Source organism: Myxocyprinus asiaticus, chromosome 41 (assembly GCF_019703515.2).
Source record: "Myxocyprinus asiaticus isolate MX2 ecotype Aquarium Trade chromosome 41, UBuf_Myxa_2, whole genome shotgun sequence".
Lineage (NCBI taxonomy): Eukaryota > Metazoa > Chordata > Actinopteri > Cypriniformes > Catostomidae > Myxocyprinus > Myxocyprinus asiaticus.
The window spans coordinates 9,400,516-9,410,369 of record NC_059384.1 but is presented as its reverse complement, the minus strand read 5'-3'; the positions used below and the strand labels follow the sequence as shown (position 1 = coordinate 9,410,369).

Below are 9,854 nucleotides of genomic sequence, written 5' to 3'. Positions count from 1 at the left end.
CAACACTCTAAGGTGTTTGGCATGGTAGTAGCTGTAACTATATTATGTATTTTAGCACAGCTAGAAGGCTGTATTTACCAATCAGCATCCAGGATCAGAACTGTGCATTTCATATTATTATTATTATTATTATTATTATTATTATGAGAGGGAATTGCCATTTATACATTTTAGAAAATTCAAGTCATGCTAATTAAGACCACCGAGTCACTGTGTGGGTGTAAACTTGTGTAAGGGGGTGTGGTTAACATGACACTACATCATGTTTACCAACAACTTTTTTGGGATAGCAAGTGAAACAGAGTTACTCAGTGTGAGAGACCGCAGTGAGGTACAATTTCAATCCATGCTTTCAAATACACTAATACAATGTGTGACTAACAATATTTTATTCTTGCCTATGAATCATATGTGTGATCTGAAAGCTGATGCATCTCATGAATAACTTTTTGAGAGACTGTTTTTGTTCTGTTTTTGTTCTTTGTTGATAATAATGCAAAAATATTTTACAGAAATTATAAATGTATGAAAATTTACACTGGCGGCCAAAAGTTCGGAATAATGTACAGATTTTGCTGTTTTGGAAGGAAATTGGTACTTTAATTCACCAAAGTGGCATTCAACTGATCACAAAGTATAGTCAGGACATCACTGATGTAAAAAACAGCACCATCACTATTTGAAAATTGTTTTGATCAAATCTAGACAGGCCCCATTTCCAGCAGCCATCACTCCAACACCTTATCCTTGAGTAATCATGCTAAATTGCTAATTTGGTACTAGAAAATCACTTGCCATTATATCAAACACAGTTGAAAGATATTTGGTTCATTAAATGAAGCTTAACATTGTCTTTGTGTTTGTTTTTGAGTTGCCACAGTATGCAATAGACTGGCATGTCTTAAGGTCAATATTAGGTCAAAAATGGCAAAAAAGAAACAGCTTTCTCTAGAAACTCGTCAGTCAATCATTGTTTTGAGGAATGAAGTCTATACAATGCTTAAAATTGCCAAAAAACTACACTACAGTCTTCAAAGACAAAGGACAACTGGCTCTAACAAGGACAAAAAAAGATGTGGAAGGCCAGATGTACAACTAAACAAGAGGATAAGTACATCAGAGTCTCTAGTTTGAGAAATAGAGGCCTCACATGTCCTCAGCTGGCAGCTTCATTGAATTCTACCCGCTCAACACCAATTTCATGTACAATAGTAAAGAGAAGACTCAGGGGTGCAGGCCTTATGAGTAGAACTGCAAAAAAAAAAAAAAAAAAGGTTAGAGTGGGCAAAGAAACACATACATTGGACAACAGATAATTGGAAAATAGTGTTATGGATCTTAACCCCATTGAGCTTTTGTGGGATCAGCTAGACTGTAAGGTGTGTGAGAAGTGCCCGACAAGACAGCCACATCTGTGGCAAGTGCTACAGGAAGTGTGGGGTGAAATGTCACCTGAGTATCTGGACAAACTGACAACTAGAATGCCAAGGATCTGCAAAGCTGTCATTGCTGCACATGGAGAATTTTTTGATGAGAAATCTTTGAAGTAGTTTAAGAAGTTTTTTCAAATTGTAATAGTAATTTTTCATGTTATTAATGTACTGACTATACATTGTGATCAGTTGAAATTCCAAACTTTTGGCCACCAGTGTATAAAATATGAAAACAAAATCTAATGGACCTAAAAAGTCTACCTATGTGCAATTTTAAAAAAAAAAATTTTTTTTTTATTAATTTATTGTGAAATACTGTATGACCTGAACATGTTCTTGACAAGCTGTGTGATATTCAACCAATAATCAGTTCATACTCTTTCTCTCTCTTCACATCTCAGCCATTGCACTGGAATTAAAACCCTGAGATATTACAGGCCCTGCTGGCTGAACTTGAGCCCTGCCCGGAGTTTCGGGGAACTCGAGAGACAGGGGAACAGTCCTGCTATGGGGAGCATGCATATGTTCTACTGGAGTCCCTGTGTGAATGCAGAGGTAGCTGATTCAAACACTGCTTCATATTTTCTTCAGTTTTTTACCCCATGAATGACAATGATATAGTAATATCTGTAAAATACTTTTATCAACCTAACCAATAGAACACATTATTTTCATAGCCAGCTTTAAATATACGCATTGAATAAGCCTGAATGTGGAACATTTAACCAGGAGAATGTTTAAGTTTTTTGGTCCAGTGACAGTATATGATGTCCCAAACACTGACCCTTACAGGAAAAGAGTGGGTGAGTTTTCACTGGCAATTGCAATCTATGCAAAAAATAAATTCACTAATCATGGTACAGTAAAGTTTCTCTCTCTCTGTATCTGTCTCTGCCTCTATATTTCTATCTTTTTCTCTTTTCCTCCCTCTGTCTCAATTTCAATAATCAATTATCAGTTGTGTGTACTTAATTGGCATGATGAAAGCTATACAGTAGTACTGCCAAAGCAGTGCAAAATAAGTAAAATGAAATAAAAATACTACAAATGGTGTAAAATAAAATAAAATAAAATAAAATCCACAAATTTAACAATTACGAAGAGTTTTGAAATGGGATAAAAAAATAATGCTGAAAAACAAGACTGATTATTAATTTATTCATTCATTCATTCATTTCATTTGGCAGATGCTTTTATCCAAAGCGACTGACAGAAGAGGAATAATACATCATAAACGATTCATCTTAAGGAGAGAGCTGTTCAAAAAGTGCAGCATTACAAAGTTTCACTAGCATCAGAATAGTAGTATCCAAGACAGATTAGAGTGCAACAAATATATATATAATTGTATTTAATAAAAATAAAATAAAAAATGTAATGAGTGCATGGTTAAGTGCTCTTAGAAAAGATGTGTTTTTAGCCGTTTTTTTTTAAAACAGAGAGTGAGTCTGCTTCATGGATGGAGTTGGGAAGGTCATTCCACCACCGTGGTACAGTGAAACCGAAAGTCCGGGAAAGTGTTTTGGTGCCTCTTTGTGTTAGTACAACAAGGTGCCGCTCATTAGCCGACCGCAGGCTTCTGGTGGGAACGAAGCGCTGCAGAAATGATTTTAGGTATGCTGGAGCAGACCCAGTGACTGTTCTGTATGCCAGCATCAGAGCATTGAATTTGATTCGTGCATCAACCGGCAGCCAGTGAAGAGAGACAAGGAGTGGTGTAATATGCGCTCTCTTTGGTTAATTAAAGACCAGACGTGCTGCTGCATTCTGGATCATTTGCAGAGACCTAATTGCGTATGCAGAGAGACCTGCAATGAGAGCATTACAGTAGTCCAGTCTAGTAATGACAAGTGACTGAACAAGCAGTTGTGTGGCATGTTCAGAGAGGAAGGGTCTTATTTTCCTGATACTGTAGAGTGTAAATCTACATGATCGTGCTGTCTTTGAGATGTGGTCTGTGAAATTGAGTTGGTTATCAATGGTTACCCCTAGATTTCTGACCATTTTGGAAGGCGTTACTGCAGCTAAACCCAGCTGAACGGTGATGTTGTGTTCAACAGCAGGGTTGGCTAGAAAGACGAGGAGCTCCATCTTCTCTGGGTTAAGTTGCTGGTGGTGTTCCTTCATCCAGGCTGAGATGTCTGCCAAACAGGCCGAGATTCAAGCAGTCACTGTGGTGTCGTTGGGCTGGAAAGACAAGTAGAGTTGTGTGTCATTGGCGTAACAGTGGTAAGAGAAACCATATGCCTGAATGATGGGTCCCAATGATGTTGTGTATAAAGAGAAGAGAAGTGACCCAAGCACTGAGCCCAGAGGTACCCCAGTAAGTAGCTGATGTGACTTGGACACCTCACCTCTCCAGGCTACCTTGAAGGACCTACCTAAGAGATATGACTTAAACCAGTCAATCACAGTTCCTGTGATGCCCAGAGTAGAGAGGGTGGAGAGTAGGATCTGATGGTTGACTGTGTCAAAGGCTGCAGAAAGGTCCAGGAGAATCAGGACAGATGATCTAGCCAACAATTCTGGCATATTGAATCCTTGTCTCACTTTCTCTTTCTCCCCACTACCATATTCAAATTTTGTTCTTCCTCAACCCGTTTACTTAAATTAACCATTAAAAAAACTTTGATAGTCCTGCCATTTTTTAGTTTATTTTTAACTGAAACGCCTCAAAATTTTTGCATCAGAGGGCCACAAGGTCACACTCCCCATTGAAGGACCACGGAGAAATGCAAATCTGAAAGCTTTCATGAGGAATGTGGAATCTGGAAAAGAGGAAACTGGTGACTGTGACCATTTTTCCCTTCACGTCATACTATAAACCATATAAATAATCACAGATACTTTCCATTTTCAATCAAAAAGACTAAAGACACTCACTCTCTGCATCTCAACAGGATGTGATGTCAGTTGTCAAATGGATGGAGTCATTAAACTGGCCCCGGTGGTCGCGCTATACACAGGAAAGCCAGAGATGCTGGACAGAGTGGAGGAAGTCATCTGTGTCATCTAGAACAACGACATGTGTGTGGCCATGACTCTAGCTGCAGCCGGGTACCTCAGAAACATTCAGACACCTGTGCTTTCTGGTACCAACAGGAAATGATTAACAAAAATGCAAAGTTTGCAGTTTTATATTAGCCCATGTTATACAGTAGTGTTATACAGTAGCCTTCTTAGCATATGTAAATGTAAAAATAATCAAATCATATTTTTGTTAGCGAGGTTAAAAAATCACATTATGACTAACTTCCCCAACCCCAGTCTTTTGTTTTGTCTTTCTCCGTGGGGGTCAAGCCTAAACAAGCCTTAATTGTGTGGACTCAAATACCCCCCTAAATATTCCTATAATTCACACCCCACAAACTGCCTTGTCCAACCCTGTTTAGTGATAAATTGTAGTTATAGTATGAGATGGCAAAGTCATAAAAAATTTTACGAGTTGGCTCAACAGGATGTGATGTCGGTTGTCAGATGGATGGAGTCATTAAACTGGCCCCGGTGGTCACGCTGTACGCAGGCATAATGCAGCGGCATGTTTCATCTTATGTCTTCCCCGTTTCGTGGCTGGCCCACCAGGAAAGTCCAATTTCTCCCTATGCCTAGTCCGCCCCTGCCTGCACAAAAATAATTACAAATAATTAAAGAAAATAGTTATTTGGCTGAAATTGATTCAGTCGTGGATAGTGGTTCCATGTGTTTGAAATTAGTTTTCTTCACTTAAAATTACTGTGTAATCTCAACACAAACACTTTGTGTAGAAATTAGTTGAATAGGGTAATCCCAACAAAACTAGACGTATCAATGTCACTCAATGTAACAATGTAAAATTAATCTCTTTTATTTCTTTATGTAATAACTAGTGAAAGTGCATGTTAGCATGCTAAATACATGCTGGTTGGAAGCACTACAATGCTGTTTAGTAACTATGCTATGGTTAGCACAGCATTTGCTAAAGGAAGTATAACCTTTACATTCATCTTGCACAAAAACACATAAAATAACACAATTTTAACAAATACTCTCCCAATCAAGTCCCATGCAAAGCATGGAAATTCCCTGTCTAGTTTCATCAATGCTACATTAACACCACAAAAAGTATTCATGTAGTCCCAACTCAAATGGATTAAGTAAACTTAGAACACAATGAAAGCAATATGTGACAAAATGTTCTAGAACTGTGTTGCTTTAGTTCATTTTAATGAAGTAAATTAAGCAAGCAGCAAAAATCTTCTTTTTCTTTCTTTGTGTGTGTGTGTGTGTGTGTGTGTGTGTGTGTGTGTGTGTAGATTTGACATTTTAGAGTTTGTAAATTAGTTGATCTTAAAGTCATATCTTTTTGTAAATGCTCATACAAATTATTACGAGTTGTCATGAGACTGTCTCTTATATGCCAAAGGATCTTAGAGCACTTCATCTTGAGTGGCCCTGATGCCAATGTTCTGGATTGTGTGCTGAACCAACTTAATGACTCAAACAGGACGAACCCACAGGATCTGGACAGAGCTCTAATTGGTAAATGTCCTTCTACTTATTGCCCATACACTGTGTTTACAGTGCCCATATGGAGGCTAAAAAATGAAACCATTCTTCCTTCCAAATAATTTTCTTGGGCATCTGAACCAGGTGAAGGAGAACTTAGCCAAGAGTCCCCAGGAGCTGATACCTGCTGTGTTCTCTAACACATGAGGTGGGCACCAATGCTAGCTTTATATTACCAAAAAGAGCTGCAGGCTCTGCTCTGTTCCTCCTGCCTCCCTGTTAGTGCAGCTAGCTCTGCTTTAGTGAGGATTATTCACCTGTAATACTCAGTTCCCTTTCTGTCACTCACTCAACGTTGTGTCGATGTAGTGACACTAGGGGTCACTCTTGGGAGCCCTAAACACCTCTTATCTTTGAAAAAAGGCCAATGGGAATTGGCGAGTGGAATTTGCATGCCACACCCCCGGATATACAGGTATAAAAGGAGTTGGTATGCAACCACTCATTGAGATTTTCCCTTCGGAGCCAAGCAGTTCTATTCACTGAAGCTGAATTCATCTGCGAATTCAACGCCCCGCCCCGGTCCCTTTCTTCCTGGAAGTGCATGAGGAGCTGACAAGATCGTGGGGGGCACCTTTTACTGCCCGATCCTGATCTTTCAGCTCCCCTGCTCTCACTACGCTCGATGGTGGGGCGGCCAAGTGGTATTCGGTGATCCCCCAGGTGGATAAGGGGTCCGGGCTACTCTCACGTGATCCTGAGACCCCGACCGGGCTATGTGCCCAAGGTTCCCACAACCCCGTTTAGGGATCAGGTGGTGAACCTGCAAGCGCTGCCCCAGGAGGAGACAGACCCAGCTTTGGCGTTGCTGTGTCCGGTGCATGCTTTATGCATCTATTTGGATCACACGCAGAGCTTTAGAAGCTCCAATCAGCTCTTTTTCTGCTTTGGTGGACAATGGAAAGGAAGCACTGTCTCCAAACAGAGGATCGCCCACTGGGTCATTGACGCCATCGTGATGGCATATCATGCTCAGGATGTGCCGCCCCCCGTGGCGCTACGAGCCCACTCTACTAGGAGTGTTGCGGCCTCCTGGGCCCTGACCAGTGGTGCCTATTTGGCAGACATCTGCAGAACAGCAGGCTGGGCGACACCCAACACATTTGCGAGGTTCTATAATCTCCGGGTTGAGCCGGTTTCGTCCCGTGTGTTGTCAGGTCTGAACAGGTAAGTTCCGGGACAGCTGGCTGGGTGTACCGCTTGCGTATAGTGCCTTTCCCCTCCCATGAGGTGAAGACGTGCGCCTTTGACTCCCAATCGTGTTCACAAGTTGTGATTTTCCTCCTTAGCCTTGTGGCAGACGAGTTTGTGGAGAAACTCGCTGCCAGCCCAGTTCATGTGCTAACTAAGCCCTGTACTGTGGTAGGTGCTCCACATGCGCTGGTTCCCCATAGGTGACCCCGTGTGATATATCTTCCGCTAAATCGTTTCCCTGTCGGTAAACTGCATCTTCCTTGGGCAGAGGCCCCACTGCCCCCAGTCACCATGCTTGTAGAAACTCCTCCCCCCTCAGGTAGGACCTACCAGGTGACTTCTCCACATGACAAACTTCCGACAAGACTCGGTAAGACCATGTGACATATTTCCACTCTAAATACCCCCCCTTCTCTGGGTGGGGTGTGGTCTCCGTGGTGTCTTCCCCTTGGGAGTGACACCCTCCCCATCGTAGACATTTATAGCCCCCAGTCGGTTAACAAATTCCACTCTTTTTGGGGAGAAAAAAGAGGAAAAGAGGCCACGGCTGGGCTAACCTGTCCCTATTTGTTGGGCAGTCGACTTGTTCCCGAAGGACCATTCGACGCTCATAAGAGCATTGGGGGAGGTTACGTGACGGCCTGGTGCGCTGGCTACAAGGCACACAGAGGTCTGCCCATCTTGCACCGCTAGTTCACGTAACACAGTTCAGTAGTCGTGGCGTTTTGTATAGGGACCCTAGTGTCACTACATCGACACAACGTCGAGTGAGTGACAGATAGGGATCGTCCTGGTTACTTTCGTAACCTCTGTTCCCTGATGGAGGGGACGAGACGTTGTGTCCCTCTTGCCACAACACTGAACTACCCGCTGAAATGGCCGGGACCTTGTCTCGGCTCCTCAGCACAAAACCTGAATGAGTGGTTGCATACCAGCTCCTTTTATACCCGTATATCCAGGGGAGTGGCATGCAAATTCCACTCGCCAATTCCCATTGGCCTTTTTTCAAAGATCAGAGGTGTTTAGGGCTCCCAAGAGTGACCCCTAGTGTCACTACATCGACACAACATCTCGTTTCCTCCATCAGGGAATGGAGGTTACGAAAGTAACCAGGATGTTAATGCAATGCAGTTATTTACCACTCTGAAGCAGAGAGAAACAAACACAAAAAGGGCTGTTTATGCATTAATCCTGAAGATGAAAGGTTTTGAACCAAGGGACTAAATGCACTGAGGTACCAATTCACACATCACAGTATTTATGGAATGAAGTCTAAATTGTAAATGTTTCAAAAATCGGGCAAATGAAATCTTGTCACATACAATCCAGATTGCATCGGGCCTGTGGAGACCATGATATACATCATATGCCTTGCAGATCACTAGCAAGTCAGTTTGGATCATTAGAGAAGTTTACTTAAAGATTCTATGAAACCAAAATGAGAGTTTTGTAGCTTTTAAACCTTTGAGGCTATCAATATGCTAGTGGACTCTTAAAAGTTGAGAAAAGAAACCTTTACCAGATATAAACTTTTAAAAGTCTAACTCTTCTGGGAAAATTGATCGAAAAGATTGCTAACTCATTTTGCACAACAAGCATTTTTGTCTAATTGAACACTCTCTAGATTGAGAATGTCCTTGCCCTTATGCCACTTGCAAATAACATTTTTGCCAAGCTGTGATGTAAACTAAAGGCTGTTAGATATTTAATAAAGAACAAATTCTTTCATAAGTTTCCTACCCAACTTTCTGTTTCAACAGTGAACTGCTATGTTGGCCTTAATAGGGCTTCTCTTCCAGGTTTGCCCAGTGCTTTCCAAGGAGCACTGCGTGGGGTTTTGACATACAGCAGTCTGGACGAGGCTGTACAGACCACCATGCGGTGTGGAGGATGCATCTGCAGCAGAGGATCATATATCTGGTCCTGTTTGGGAGCTCAGGTAACCCTAACTCTAACTTTTAAAGGAATATTCTGAGTTCAACACAAGTTAAGTGACAACATCTGTGGCATGTGATTACCTCAAAAATAATTTTGACTTGTCACTTTATAAAAACAAACTACAAAGCATGTTTACAGTAATTCACTTGAACCTTCTGAAACAACAATACTGACAGATTCTCCACTGTCTTCATATTTGGCCCATGGTATTCAGTATTCAGTAGCCCTAAATGAGTTTGTCCTTGTAAAGAAATTTTCTACAAAGTTCAACTTCATTAAACTTGAATGGCTTCCTCTCTCTCTCTCTCTCTCTCTCTCTCTCTCTCTCTCTCTCTCTCTCTCTCTCTCTCTCTCTCTCTCTCTCTCTCTCTCTCAGATTGGACTGCGGGGAATCCCAGAGTCTTGGAAGAGCAGAACCTTTAGGTATCCCTTATTCCTTGAGTTGGCACAGAAGATTGTGAATCCGCAGAAGGCTTAAATTTCCCCTTCAAGTTTTAGTGTGCTCTAGAGACAGGCCTGGCCAAATATACTTTCCAATTACATTCATTCATAAACCATTCATTGATGAATATTGCATTGGTGTACTACCAGTCTTATGTAAAAATGTTAAAGGGATAGCTGAAGGGACAGAATGAACATTCTGATCATTTACTCACCCTCATGCCATCCTTGATGTGCATGACTTTCTTTCTTCTGCTAAACACAAAAAATCAGCTCTATAAGTCCTTTCAATGCAAGTGAATG

The 9,854-nt window shown here is 41.5% G+C and overlaps 1 pseudogene; it reads left to right on the top strand.

Annotated features, from left to right (window-relative positions):
• Positions 1–262: 262 nt before the first annotated feature.
• On the top strand, positions 263–9,643 carry LOC127431695 (crystallin J1B-like; annotated as a pseudogene).
• Positions 9,644–9,854: the final 211 nt, after the last annotated feature.